The 15,614-nt window shown below is 40.1% G+C and overlaps 2 long non-coding RNA genes across 2 annotated transcripts in view; one reads left to right on the top strand and one right to left on the bottom strand.

Annotated features, from left to right (window-relative positions):
• Positions 1-15,614, top strand: part of LOC148131573 (uncharacterized) — an 819,361-nt gene that overhangs the window by 648,779 nt on the left and 154,968 nt on the right. The window lies entirely within an intron of this gene.
• LOC148131574 (uncharacterized) overlaps positions 1,697-15,614 on the bottom strand; it is a 71,482-nt gene continuing 57,564 nt past the window's right edge. The window contains exon 4 of the long non-coding RNA XR_015749070.1: positions 1,697-2,884. This is a non-coding gene — a long non-coding RNA (uncharacterized LOC148131574). The remainder of the gene's footprint in view (positions 2,885-15,614) is intronic.

The following is a 15,614-nucleotide window of genomic DNA, read 5'->3' as shown; positions in this document are numbered from 1 at the left end:
AAATGCCGCTTTCCAACTGGAAAAGCTCACCCGGAAGCACTTTCTCATCAAAACAAGATGGCGGCACCCAGCAAACTGGCGGCACAGAAAATGTTCCACGGACCGGTACCGGTCCGGGGCCCGGTGGTTGGGGACCCCTGCTTTAGAGAATAACTTGACCCCCCCCTCTTCTTGGTGGCACCCCCTCAAATACTGGAATACTGCTGTCGTGTCATCCCTAGTCCTTCTATTCTTTAGACTAAAGGTAAAGGTTCTCCTTGAACATACATGCTAGTTGTTTCTGGCTCTAGAGGGTGGTGCTCATCTCAGTTATAAGGTCACCCACACGTTTCGTTACACCTTTTTCTCCTCCACTGAAAGAACAATTTTGTTTTCATTCCTGGCAATGCCAACCCTGCCCATCACCTCAGTTAGGTAAATGTTTAACCGCGCATGAATCACAACTGTAAAATCAAATTAAATGCTACTCGTCAACTGGACTACAGAACACCTGTCCAGGGTTGTTGCCAAAACTAAAAATGGCCTGAAATCTGGACAGCAATACCCCTCCTGTCTCATCATAGGAGGCAATCACCTTAGGGCTTCCGTCCTTGATTAGTTTCCACCCATTGCTTCTTGTAATGCATCAGAAAAATTTTGGGTGCTCCATCACTGGAAGTTTTCAAGAAGAGATTGGAGAACCATTTGTTTGGAATGGTAGAGGATAGTGTTTATCAACTTGAAGATGTGTGGCCTTCAACTCCCACAATTCCCCAGCCAGATTAACAAAAATACACTTCTGCTATAGGTGGGTATTGAACTCAGGATTCACAGGCGTATACCAAAAGACGAGAAGACCCCAGGAGAAGGTGGAGAGATAACATCAAACACACACTAAACAGCATCAAACAACAATGGCTGAGGCTGCCAAAAGCTCAAGTATCAGAACTTTGTATCTCACATTGACATTTGAAGTGGTAAAAAAAAAAAAAAAGGAGAAGGAGAAAGAGAAGGAAAAGGAGGAGAAGGAGGAGAATTCTGGGAATTGAAGTCCACACATTTTCAAGTGGATTGAGAAACACTTCTAAAGGATCTCCTGCTCAAGCAACAGGTTGGACTAGAAGACCTCCATGGTCCTTTCTAACTCAATAACCCTGTTACCCCATCTTATCTCAGCCCTACTTTTAACATTTCATTCCACAAGGCCATCAAAACCTGTCCCTCTTTGCACCAAGCTTTTCATTTCTGGTCATTTCTACTTCTCCTCCCCAGTTTTTCTACCATATTATTTTTTTTCTTCCTTTCACTGCTGTGGGTTGACTGTACGAAATCAATTTTACAACTGTTAAAAGGCTGTTAAAAGTGCTGTGTAATTGGGTTTTCTTTACTCTTTCTAGGAAAGCAAGTTAACTGGACATTTTAGTTTTCCTCATAATGAATATAACATTTTATAAAGTCTTCCTGCCTTTTAGTGTGCTGGTGCTTAATGCTAAGCTAATTGATTTTTAACTTATATTTGGTGATAAAAAAAGTTGTTTAAATGGATGGATCTAATTAACACCTTACTGTGCTGTTGATCCTTCAAGAGACTTTCAGGAATTTTGGCTTAAAACTTATACTGGAAGCTATTTAAAATGAGGTTGCGTAAAGGTGGCTTTTTTTCTACATATTTATGGTTATTGAGATTTATTTTATTTATTTTTATTTTATTTATTTTGATTTGTCAATCGCTTACAAGATAATAGGTATAAGTATATACATAGTTATGAATACATGAAATGGGTACATATAAGAAAAATAAAAGAAACAATAGGACAGGGACGGTAGGCACGTTGGTGCACTTATGCATGCCCCTTACAGAACTTCTTAGGAAAGGGGTGAGGTCAATAGTAGACAGTCTAAGGTTAAAGTTTTTGGGGTTTGATAGATGAGAGAGAGAGAAAGAAAGAGAAAGAAAGAGATGGTAGATGAGAGAGGGGGGAGAGAGAGAGGAGGGGAGAGTGGGGAAAAGAGGGTAGATAGAGATAGATGATAGATTAGATAGATAGATAGATATAATGGATGGATGGATGGATTGAGAGAGAGAGAGAGGAAGAGAGGGTAGATGATAGATAGATAGATGAGAGAGAGAGAAGGAAAGAGATGGTAGATAAGAGAGTGAGAGAGATGAGAGAGAGAGAGAAAGAGACAGAGAGGAAGGGAGAGTGGGTGGAGAGAGAGGGTAGAGATAGATAGATAGATAGATAGATAGATAGATAGATAGATAGATAGATAGATAGATAGATAGATAGATAGACAGATAGACAGGTAGACAGGTTGATAGGTAGATAAATAGATATAATGGATGGATGGATTGATTGATTGAGAGAGGGAGGGAGAGGGAGAGAGGGTGGATGATAGATAGATGATAGAGAGAGAGAGGAGGGAGAGAGAGAAGAGAGGGTAGATTAGAGATAGGTAGTTAAGAGAGAGAGAGATGATAGAGAGATGATAAATATATGATGGATGGATGGATGGATGGATGGATGGATGGGTAGATAGATAGATAGATAGATAGATAGATAGATAGATAGATAGATAGATAGAGATAGATAGATAGATAGATAGATAGATAGATAGATAGATAGATAGATAGATAGATAGATAGATAGGTTTTGGCGTGTTCGGGTCTTTTTCTGTGTAAGATTGAGAGTATCTTGGTGACGTTTCGACAAGGTCCCACTTGCCATCCTCAGGCTGGTGCTTTCAGCTTCATGCTTGTGCAAGCAAAGCGCGATCAGAGCTGTCGTCTCTCTATAAATACTGGTGGGGAGATGTGGTGTGCTGGCTCTGTTGTAAGCGGGCTGGTTGGCTGTGTTGTTATTTCTTGATTGGTTGATGGAGTCGATGTTTGCAGATTGGTTGGCTTTTTCATAAGAAAACAAATAGATAGATAGATAGATAGATAGATAGATAGATAGATAGATAGATAGATAGATAGATAGACAGATGGATAGAGTGTGTGTGAGAGAGATGATAGATGAGAAAGAGGGAAAGAGAGAGATCTTCGCATGGAATAAAATTATGTGGTTAATTCATGCTAGGAGATGATGAAATGGATGAACTAAAAGGAGAAATGGTTTTAGGTAATGTAAATTTAAATGCCATTAATCCACCGTAAAGCCCATTCATTGTATTTTATTTTATGAAGTTGTGGAGTTCTCTTCAATGAATACTTATCATTCTGGGGAAAAAGAAAGAATATTTGAATTTTATTTAAAAGTTAGATGGGGATTTCTATCTCCAGTTCAGAGGAGATAGTACCACAAGGGTCTCTGGAAGCCACAAGCCCAGTATATAAATTGGGATGTCACTTGTGAACCCCAAGGCATAAGCCTGACTCTTAAGTTACTGAAAAGAGATGCGAGGAGGGTTAGAAAGTTATTAGTAAAACTACTGTCCAAGTAACAGACCCAATGCAATCAAAACTCTGAGGCCTGGAGTTCCTCAAAGTGTGAATTTATTAGGCATGTGATATTGGCATAGCTGATGAAAACCCGACTCTGAAGGGCCCAAGGTTCCCCCCACCGAAACCAAACCCCAAAGGGTTCAGAGTATTGCAGCGTAAATTCAGTACCAGAAAAGTAAACATAGATGGCTGAGGCTTCATTTAACTTCTTTATGAACATATAAAGTAAATTTTACAATACCAGTTGTAGATTTATCTAACATGGAGCAAACTCAAACAGGAACAGACATCAGTTTCACTTTAGTTCAGCAGGCAAGCAAGACACAGGAGAGAAGCAGTCTCATTTTCAATAGACAGATTCAGAGCTCAACATAGCCTCAGAGCTGTAGAGCTTAATATAGAGCCACACCTAGGCTACTTCTAGTTTCAGTTTCCAAACAGTCCTCATTGGCTGACCTTGTTACCATGCTCTATTCCAGTTCATGAATATACTCTGACACAAAGTTCTTTCCCCCAGACCACACTTCCATCACGTGGTCCAATCAGGTCACAGTCCCAACTTCAGTTGGCTTCAGTCCACGCCTCTCCAGCACCTGGTGAGGATGTCCTTGGTTCCCAGGAGAATTTTTTTTTTATTTTGGCTACAAGTCCCCAGCTGTCTCGACCTCCCCCCTCCCATTTCCACAGCTGCAATCGGCCTTGCTGTGGCAGCCCTGAAGATGATCCCAAAATGGCTTCAGGGCTGACAACTATTTCTTTTTTTTCATGAATATTTTGGAAATGGTCAGGGAATTAAAACAGAAGGAGAGCTCTCCTACTGCAGCACATACAGTCAGGATGTTCACAAAAATAAATAGGTTAATGATAGTCATCCTTCACTGTAATTCCATAGCAGTTGGTATTTAAGGTTTTCCGCCGTTGATCTTGAGAGGAATAAACAGTCATTAATAATCCGATTCTCTACAAATTCATCTTTCCCATAAAATTTGGGAGCGTTCCCATCTCTAACGGTACAAATTGCACAATCAAGCAATGGGCTGTATGAAGGAATCTTCCCTTTAATTGTTTCTGAGGTTTAGGTTAGATTAGATTTACAGAGTTGGAAGGGACCTTGTAGGTCATCTAGTCCAACCCCCCACCCAAGCAGGAGACTCTACACCATTTCTGACAGATGGGAGTCCAATCTCTTCTTGAAAGTCTCAAGTGATGAAGCTCCCGCAACTTCTGTTCCATTGGTTGATCGTTTTCACTGTCAGAAAATTTATCCTTGTTTCCAGGCTGAATCTCTCAGTGATCAGTTTCCATCCATTATTCCTTGTCTGGCCTTCAGGTGCTTTGGAAAATACTTGACCCCCTCCTCTCTGTGGCAGCCCCTCAATTATTGGAAGCCTGCTATCATGTCTCCCCTGGTCCTTCTCTTCTCTAGACTAGCCATGCACAATTCCTGCAACCATTCATCGTATGTTTTAGCCTCCAGTCCTCTAATCATCTTTGTTTCTCTTCTCTGTACTTTTTCTAGAGTCTCAACCTCTTTTTTATAGTGTGGTGACCAAAACTGGATGAGGAATTCTAGGTGTGGTCTTACTAAGGCTTTACAGAGTGGTATTAGTACTTCACATGATCTTGATTGTATCCCTCTGTTAATGCAATTTAGGATTGCATTGGCTTTTTTTGGCTGCTGCTGCTGCACACTGCTGGTTCATATTTAACTGGTTGTCCATTAAGACTCCAAGATCCACTCACAGTTACTGCCATTAAGCCTGGTTTCACCCAGTTTATATATGTGCTTTTGGATTTTCTTGCCTAAGTGGAAGGCTTTACTTTTCTCTACATTGATTTTCATTTTGTTAGATAGGGCCCAGTGTTCAAGACTCTGAAGATCCATCCATCTGAAACTTGAGCCTATCTTCTAGGGTATTAACTATTCCTACCAGGTTTTTCCATATTTCATTTGAACAGATCAGAATTAAAAGGATAGAGCTAACTCAAGGAAACACAGTCCACGTGATATTTTCACTTGATCCTCCACTGAAAAGGATTCATTTGAAGTAAGTCCTTGTCCTTCTTGATGTTTCGCTGGTAGACTCTACCTCTTAAGAAAGTTTGTGTTACTTTCTTGATATGATCATTGTACCAATCAAGTTGATTGTCAGGATAAATTCTTCTGCAATGTTCTTAGCAGTCAAGATGGATTTTCTAATGACTAAGCATAAGCAAAGAAAGTTGGAATACTTTTCCTCTATTGCAATTTATAAAGTAAATCGTATTTTACATGTAACTACCAAATCAAAGAAGGACCACCAGAAGAACATATTTTTGGATGAAACAAACATATTAAAGGTACCTGCAAAAGAAAGAAGAAAATCAAGGTGGGGGTGGAGAAGGCAAACTAACAGAATATCAGAGTTGGAAGGGACCTTGGAGAGGTTCTAGTCCACCCCCCCTGCTCAAGCAGGAAATCCGATATCATTTCAAGCAAATGGTTGTCCAATCTCTTCTTAAACACCCACAACTTCTGGAGGCAAGTTTTTCTACTGGCTAATTGCTCTAATTATCAGGAAATTGCTCTTTAGTTATAGGTTGCTTCTCTCCTTGATTAGTTTCCATCCATTGTTTCTTGTCCTGCTTTCTGGTGCTTTGAAGAATAGGTTAACCCCTTCCCTTTTGTGGCAGCCCCTGAGATATTGGAAGACTGCTATCATGTCACCTCTTGTTCTTCTTTTCATAGAATAGAATAGAATAGAATAGAATAGAGTAGAGTAGAGTAGAGTAGAGCAGAGCAGAGCAGAGCAGAGCAGAGCAGAGCAGAGCAGAACAGAACAGAACAGAACAGAGTAGAGTAGAGTAGAGTAGAGTAGAGCAGAGCAGAGCAGAGCAGAGCAGAGCAGAGCAGAGCAGAACAGAACAGAACAGAACAGAGTAGAGTAGAGTAGAGCAGAGCAGAGCAGAGCAGAGCAGAGCAGAACAGAACAGAACAGAACAGAACAGAACAGAATAGAATAGAATAGAATTCTTTATTGGCCAAGTGTGATTGGACACACAAGGAATTTGTCTTGGTGTAAATACTCTCAATATACATAAAAGAAAAGATACACTTGTCAAAAGTCAAGAATCACAAGGCGCAACACTTAATGATAGTCATAGGGTACAATAAGCAATCAAATCATACTAGGAAACAGTCAACATAGATCATAAGGATACAAGCAACAAAGTTACAGTCATACAGTCACAAGTGGGAAGGGATGGGTGATAAGGAGTGATGAGAAGATTAATAGTAATAGTAGTGCAGACTTTGTAAATAGCTGGACAGTGTTGAGGGAAATATTTGTTTAGCAGAGTGATGGCATTTGAGAAAAAATTTTATTGTGTCTAGTTGTTCTGGTGTGCAGTGCTCTATAGCATCGTTTTGAGGGAAGGAGTTGAAACAGTTTATGTCTGGGATGTGAGGGGTCTGTAAATATTTTCACAGCCCTCTTTTTGACTCATGCAGTATGCAGGTCCTCAATGGAAGGCAGGTTGGTAGTAATAGTTTTTTCTGCAGTCCTAATTATCCTCTGAAGTCTGTGTCTATCCTGTTGAGTTGCAGAACCAAACCAGACAATTATAGAGGTGCAGATGACAGACTCAATAATTCCTCTGTAGAACTGGATCAGCAGCTCCTTGGGCGGTTTGAACTTTCTGAGTTGGCACAAAAAGAACATTCTTTGCTGTGCTTTTTTGATGATGTTTTTGATGTTGGGTGTTCATTTTAGGTCATGTGATATAGTAGTACCTTGAAATTTGAAGGTCTCTCCTGTTGATACTGTGTTGTCTAGTATTGTAAGAGGTGGTAGTATGGGAGGGTTTCTTCTAAAGCCTACCACCATTTCTACAGTTTTGTTGTGGTTAGCCGGCAGCAGGTGCAGATGGCTGAAGAGAGCGAGGACTCAAATGAGGGGCCAGGACCATTAGGGAGTGGGCTGCTGCCTTCAGAGATTGTGGGGGCTGGCAGCAGTGATGATGAGGTTCCTGAGGAGCCTGTGCCAAGTGCGCGTGCGTGCAGGGCTGCTCGTAGGAAAGAGCAGTTACAACAGCATGGGCGACTCAGGGGTAAGGCTGCAAGGTAATGGCCCCTCCCTCAAGAAGATAAAAGCCAGCTGTGAAAAAAACCTTCTTTGCAGAAGGCAAAGACGTTTTGAAACTCAGCCTTATGGACATTACAGCTGGTATCTGAAGACTCTTGTATTGTAAACTAATTTCTTATCTATTGCTTTTTGGCAGTCTTGCAAAAACTTGTTGGAGCTAATTAGTTGGAAGCAGCCTTTTATCTGTGAAGAAACAGAATTCATAGATGAAACAGTAAAAGGTTGGGCTGTTGCCTTTATCTTGTGTTTGCTCTCTTGGAACCAAGTTGGGTCAGAACAGGTTTTGAGTGTGTCTAGTTCCAGATTGTTCCAGTTACACCACTTCTTTTTGGGGTGTGTATGGTGTATTTGTGTGTGTGTGTGTGTGTGTGTTTGTGCCTATCTATCTGTCTGTCTGTGTGAGTGCATAAGTCCCTGCAGTTTTCTTGGCAAGATTTCAGAAGTGGTTTACCATTGCCTCCTTCCTATAGCTGACAATGGATGGATGGCTCAAGGTGACCCAGTTGGCTTTGTGCCTAAGATGGGATTAGAACTCAAGGTCTTTCATTTTCCAGGCTGGTACATCCACCATTAAACCAGACTGACTGACTCTTTTCTAAATTACTTCTCTAACCATTGATAAATACATATAGGCAGGAATTTCTATTAGATTTTAAATTATTATTTCTATGTCATCTTAAATTTCATTTTCTTTATCTCATTGTCCAAGTTGTAGTATTAGGAGTTTAATTTGAGCCTTTGTTCATATTTCATATATACATATCCGATAGAATCTTCTTGTGATCTGCAATAAATAGAATTTTCCCTGGTGTCTTTGGAAATTTTGAGCACAGGCTTTTCATCTTAAACAGAACACTGGGATTTCTTTTTGCAATTTTATTTTTTAAACTGATCTGCAAGCTGTTATATTATCATGATCTAAGCCGCTTTGTAATTATCTTCTTCCACACTGAACGTCTGCATGTTAATGCTTAAAGGGGGTTTCTATCGTACCTTTCCTTTTTAATACTAAAAAGCTTTCTTTTGCTTATCTCCTGTGAGATTGATTTAGTTCCCAAGCAAGAAAGGGAGGAAGGGCTTAATCCACCAGCCATCACCTTCTACATTGCTTAGGTAGAAGAAGGTGCTATAGAAATTCTATCTACTTTTGCTCATTCTTTTCCAGAAGTGAATTTGAAGAACATAAGAACTCAATCAAAAAAGAAGAACCGACCTCTTCCCTGGTCCAACACCTCAAAGCCACAGGACATAAGATTGACTTTAAAAATACCAGAACTATTGCCAAAACCGAACACTTCAACAACAGAATAATTAGAGAAGCCATAGAGATAGAAAAACGCCCACACAGCATGAATAAACGAGATGACACCTCCCGTCTACCAGCCATTTGGAAACCCGCCCTCACGAACAGACAAGTACCTAACATGAAGAATGACACCAGACCCACACCCATGAGGGCCACACAAGATGCTACCACCACACTTCCACGTAGAAAGCAGACTCACACCCACACAGAAGATGAGACATGACCACGGACCAGAAGCCATACCGCTGCTGCATCACTACCCACTTCAAACCCCTCCGACCTATACATGAAGCAAACTGACACCCACCATGAAGATGCAGCACGACCACGAATGTGAAGCCAAACAGCAGGATCACAGCTCACCAGCTCAAATCCCCCAGCAACTAAGACTAACCTGAGCACAACCAAGCCCCCACCTGAACAGAACAAACCTCCAACCAATCAGAACACGGCCAACCCCCCAACCAAACAGAACACAGCCAAACCCCCAACCGATGAGAACACACCCCCACCCAATCAGAACACAGCCAAGCCCCCACCCAATCAAGTCACACCCCCACTAACAGTTAAAAGGAAGAAGCAGCTGCAAGCTCACATTACTCTGAGAAGCACAGAGCCGAAGACACAAGCCTGAAGATGATGAATGAGACTTCATCGAAACGTTGCCTAGATACTTCCAATCTTACGTGGGAGAAAACCCGAATAACCAAAGATAGATAGATAGATATAGATATAGATATATAGATATAGATATAGATATAGATATAGATATAGATATAGATATAGATATAGATATAGATATAGATATAGATAGATAGATAGATAGAGATAGATAGATAGATAGATAGATAGATAGATAGATAGATAGATAGATAGATAGATATGGCATTCAGCTTTGTTCGGGTATTTTCCCATGTCATTGTAGTTGTGCTTTTAAAGTTGTAGCAACGTTTCGGCAGAATCTCATCTGCCATCATCAGGCTTGTGTATTGGGTTCGTCTGTACACAAGACTGATGATGGCAGATGGGACCACCATGACCTGAATGATTGAGAATCTACATACAATTAGGTTCATTATTTTTCATGTTTCTTAAAAAGCAATATAATTATTTGTCAAGCTGAGCCCAAAAATTATGTAGAACAATTCAGCCAGTTCTTTATTTGCTGACAAACAATAGACAGATTCTTGCCGGACTAAAGCCTCACTATTCTCAATCTGTTTGATAGGAAGGGAAGGATGAAAAGAGGAATGGAAGGGAAAGATGAAGAAGGGAAGCGAGGGAGGGAAGGAAGGAGGGAAGGAGGAAGGGAGGAAGGAAGGAAGGATGTACAGGGAGGTTAAGGGAAGGAGCGGGGGAGGGTAGAATTGTAACTTGTTGTTTTGCATAATTCCTTATGCAATTTATTTTGTCCATTGTAAAAAACAAACAAACCCAGGGTTTTTTTTGACAGGAAAATGGACATTAAAAGCAATGCAAACCCATTAACATTTCCTTCCCCTTCCCCCACCTCTGCAGATAATATATAATTTCATTTCCCATCCTGCTGACTGCCTCTCTAGCATATAATGGGGGAACAATTTCCTTTCAAAATCTAATAGCCTGCTGAGCATGAAGGAATACGTCTCGCTGACGGATCGTATCAGAATGCCCCCAGCCATTTATTACCTAAAGTTGGTCATATCTCCTCAGCTCAGTAAATTGCATAAATGTTGGCAGAAATACAGAAACACAAGTTTCAGTATTTCTATTCCACTAACATGATAACAACCCAGATAGACTTCTGGAGTCCCATGAGAGCAAACTACAGAGAAACCTTTCTAGTAGGTAAAACTTTAATTCTCTCTCTCTGTGTGTGTGTGTGTGAGAGAGAGTGGAGAGAGAGAGAGAGAGAGAGAGAGAGAGAGAGAGAGAGAGAGAGAGAGAGAGAGAGAGAGAGAGAGAGAGAGAGATGTGCAAAGATGGACATAAGCGCATAGAAATAATGGTTTTGTGACCAAAAGGTTTATTGTGGCATACAGGTAGTCCTTGATATATGACCACAATTGAGCCCAAAATTTATGTTGCGAAGCGAGACAGTTGTTAAGTGAGTTTTGCCCCATTTTAGGACCTTTTTTGTGACTGTTAAGTGAATCGCTCCAGTTAAATTAGTAACACAAAACAATTAATCAGTGGAACTGCTTATCTCTGGAGGTTGTGTGTATTCCAACACTGTAGGTTTTAAAGAAGAAATTGCACATCCATTTGTCTAAAACAGCATAGGGTCTCCTGCATGAGCAGGGGTTGGACTAGAAGACCTCCAAGGTCCCTTCCAGCTCTATTCTGATTGATTGAACGAATCAAGGACAGAACCAACCTGGAACTAAGCTTCCTAACAGTGAGAACAATTAACCAGCAGAATGGCTTGCCTTCAGAAGTTGTGGGTGCTCCATCACAGGAGGTTTTTAAGAAGAGACTGGACAGCCACCTGTCTGGCATGGTATGGGATCTCCTGCTTGATCAGGGGGTTGGGCTAGAAGACCTCCAAGGTCCCTTCCAACTCTGTTATTCTGTTAACTTCAAGCATTGGTTAAAAAGAGCAAATCTAACAGTCTTATTTGGCAGTTGGACAGGGAACAAATAATTATGATTATTTTATAAATGTTTTTATTATACATTTTCCTTTATTCTACATCACATTTCCAATTTTGCAACAACAGTGTACTGGCAGTATCAAATCCTTTTAAAATATACATAGTATTATATACCTAATCATAACCATTATTCTCACTGTCATACAATATAGTCTCTTTTTTTTAAAAAAATGGTATCGTACATCATAGTTATATCCATAATTTTCATAATTATACCACAATGCTCTATACGTTTATCACTCTATACATTTTAATCTATAGTCATGTACAGTCCAATAGTAATATTGCTTACAGTATATATTCTTATATCTCTCTATACATTTGTATTTATTTCCAATTTGCTAATCCAATTTGCTGATTTCTAATCTCTGCACCTGTTGTCTAGCCATTTGTACAATAAATCCAATGTTGTGTAATACTGTTTCCGCTTTATCTTTGAGTTCCATTATTAACCTATCAAATTTGGCACATTCTAATATTTTATTTATTACTTTTTCTTCTGTAAGTATACTTCCATTTTTCCAATTCTGTGCATATGTCATTCAAGCTGCTGTTATTATATGTAACAATAAATATGCAGTTCTTTTATTGTATTTCCCCGGTAGTATGCCTAATAAAAATACTTCTGGTTTTAGGTCTATTTGTTGTGCTGTCATTTCTTCTAGCCATCTTTTTATCTTTAACCAGTATTTTTTTTTTTTTTTGCTGATGGACAAGTCCACCACATATGATAGTAGGATCTCTGTGTTCTGACCAAGGCTTCCTAGACCGTAATTACATACATGCTTATTTTAAAAACAAGTCTTATTTTATTGCAACGCTGGGAATTGTTTTCATTCCCAGCTGTTAATGAATCTCAAACAGTCCCTCGAGATAAGCACCCACCTTTCTATTCTGTGAAGTGCTGCCAATAACCGAAGTGTCAAATGAACTAGGAAAAAACCCAACCAAAGTACAAAGAGCTTCAGGAATGAATCTGAACTGAATGAACTACTTTGCTTCCTGTCAAGGTTTCATCATCTTTGCCTGTCCTTTATATCTTATGGGAGGGGCAGTCACCTCCCAGCCTTACTCCCAAGTCACCCCTTTTGTTTAAGCTACTCTTGCCTTCTAGCAGCTCTGCACATACACACACTGGGAACAGGCTCCCCTGGGTCCTCTGCCTCACTGCTGCCAGACTCCGAAGGCTCTGGAGCAACACCCCACTCCCAGATGGTCCTGGCCCCATCTCGGCATCAGATGCAGGACCCTCGTCTGGATCCTCCCCAGACTCCCTGACTGGTTCCCATTCTTTCCCACTGTCCAATTCGACTGCCATATGCACAGGCTGCCGGTGAACCACAATACCCTGTACCTGTTTAGATTTCCAGAACTCTGGTGACATATTTGGCAACATTTCTGCCATTCTTGATGGTGACCAGTGCCATGTATAAAACATATAGTACAGGTTTTCTTTATATGCTGTTGACATCGTTAATTTGTAATTTCCTTTCCCACCATTTTTGCCAATTCTCTAGATCTATAAGCAACTGTGTCCTCTTCACAGATGACATAAAATTATTCAACACCACCGACAATGCTACTGTCCTTCAAAAAGACCTTCATTATGTGTCTGAATGGCCAAACAGTTGGCAACTCCAAATCTCAACCAACAAATGCTCTGTGCTACACATTGGTTAAAAAGAAATCAGTACACCAAATACAAGCTAGGCGGATAGGACCTTGTTGACGACCCTCACTCTGTCAAGGACCTTGGACTACTCATGTCAAATAACCTAAGCGCCAGAGCTCACTGTAACAGCATTGCCAAAAAGGCTTTAAGAGTTGTAAATCTAATCTTATGAAGCTTCTCCTCTGGTAATACTGATTTGCAAACTAGGGCATACAAAACCTTTGCTAGACCAATACTTGAATATAACACCACTGTCTGGAATCTGAACTATATATCAGACATTAATACAATTGAGCGAGTCCAGAAGTATTTTACCAGAAGAGTACTATACTTCTCTGTTCGCAACAGAATACCCTACACCATCAGACGTGAGATTCTAGGCTTAGACAACCTTGAACTAAGCCGGCTAAGATTGGACTTAAGCATAGTACATAAAATTATCTGTAACCATGTCTAACCAGTTAATGAATATTTCAGCTTTAACCACAACAACACAAGAGCACACAACAGATATAAACTTAATGTAAACCGCTCCAAACTTGATTGCAAGAAGTACGATTTCAGCAACAGAGTGGTCAATGCTTGGAACTCACTATCTGATTCTGTTGCCACTGCACAAACCCCCACTCCTTTACCCTCAAACTAACCTCCACTGACCTCACCCCATTCCTAAGAGGTCTGTAAGGGGCGTGCATAAGTGTAGAATTGTGCCTACCATCCCTGTCCTATTGTCCCCAATTATTAGTAACCATTTCATGTATTTATACTTATGTTTATTCTTATTTCTATTATATTGTAAGCATTTGACAAATAATAAATAAATAAATAATCTATAGTGCACCCAAATTTTTTTGCCCATACTATCATGGTTTCCTTTACGAATTCTTCTTCCATTTTAAAGTTCAATAGGTAATTATAAAGTTTCTTTATTAATTTTTCATCTATCCCTAACAGTATCTTGTCCAGTTCTTGGGGTTCCTTATAAAATCCATAGAATTCTGCATCTTTTTAATGTCTCGTTTGCATTTGGATATGTGGCCACCAGTGCAAGTCAATCCCCTGGTTTTTTTTTTAAATCCTTGTTTCAGTTTTTAAGTCCCCTTGTTCATTTAGTACAAAAGAAAAAAAAAAGGGAACAAATTATTGATTGCTTACTATTTGCCCATTCCTAAGCACAGGACTTAACGAAAGCTCATGTCTTGTGATTGATTAAGCACATTATTTAACTGAGGGTCTGTTAAAATACTTCCTGGCCATTAGGGTTCTCCTCTGAGTTTATTCTGCTGTTTGGTAAATAGAGAATTGCTAGACTACAAAACCCATCTTCAAGCTTGAAAGGGAGGCCTTCTGTCAGGGTTCTGAATGATTCCCAATTTAAATTATGAGCCTCAGGCCAAGCTTCAAAAGAAATCCAGTTATTTATTATGAGAGTCATGTCGGCATGGACCAAGTGAAACCAACTCTGACCTCACTTAATTTGCACTTTGGCTCTGACCTTGTTTCCCCCTCCCCCGAAGATGTGTCATCAGTCACATTCCCCAATAAAGCAATTTCGTGGGTTGTAGAAGTCACTCCCTCTGGCCACTACGGGTCTCTATGGAGATGACCTTGACATTGCCGGCTGGGATGTGCTTTGTTTTGACTGAAATGCAAGATTTCTTTATTTATTTGATTTGATTTGTCAATCGCTTACAAGATAATAGGTATAAGTATAAACATGAGTAGGAATACAGGAAATAGGTACGAATAAACGGGGAGAATAGGACAGGGACAGTAGGCACAATGATGCACTTATGCACACCCCTTACAGATCTCTTAGGAATGGGGTGAGGTCAATAGTGGATAGTAGTGGATAGTTTAATCTATCTATCTATCTATCTATCTATCTATCTATCTATCTATCTATCTATCTACTTATTTTATTTTATTTGATTTATTTGATTTGTCAGTCCCTTACAAGAGAATAGGTATAAATATAAACATGAATACAGGAAATAGGTACGAATAAATGGGGACAATAGGACAGGGATGGTAGGCACGATGGTGCACTTATGCACGCCCCTTACAGACCTCTTAGGAATAGGGTGAGCTCAATAGTGGTTAGTTTGAGGTTAAAGGAGTGGGGGTTAGAGGATGTAACAACAGAGTCAGGTAGTGCATTCCAGGCATTGAGCACTCTGGTGCAAATGCAGCTGCAAGGCTCAATTCCCAATCCCCCTTGCCTATGGCAACTCAAGAGCATATCAGGAATGCATTGCAAGTTGACACTTTGTATATTTGTGGTTTTCTACCACTGAGGCCAAGGATGGAGATTGCCATTCCTTGTGATGAGTTTGCTGTTCATCATGGCATCTCATTGATGCTTCATGCATCCATACAGATGTCCAAATGAAATAGGTTGCATTTATTTTGCCAGTACAAATCAGAGAATCCAAATTAATTTAGATGAGCT

This window comes from Notechis scutatus, chromosome 3 (assembly GCF_049901735.1).
Source record: "Notechis scutatus isolate UNSWTSFEM ecotype Mainland chromosome 3, rNotScu1.2, whole genome shotgun sequence".
NCBI classification, from domain to species: domain Eukaryota; kingdom Metazoa; phylum Chordata; class Lepidosauria; order Squamata; family Elapidae; genus Notechis; species Notechis scutatus.
Note: the sequence above shows the minus strand (reverse complement) of the source record. Positions and strands in the feature narration are given on the sequence as shown.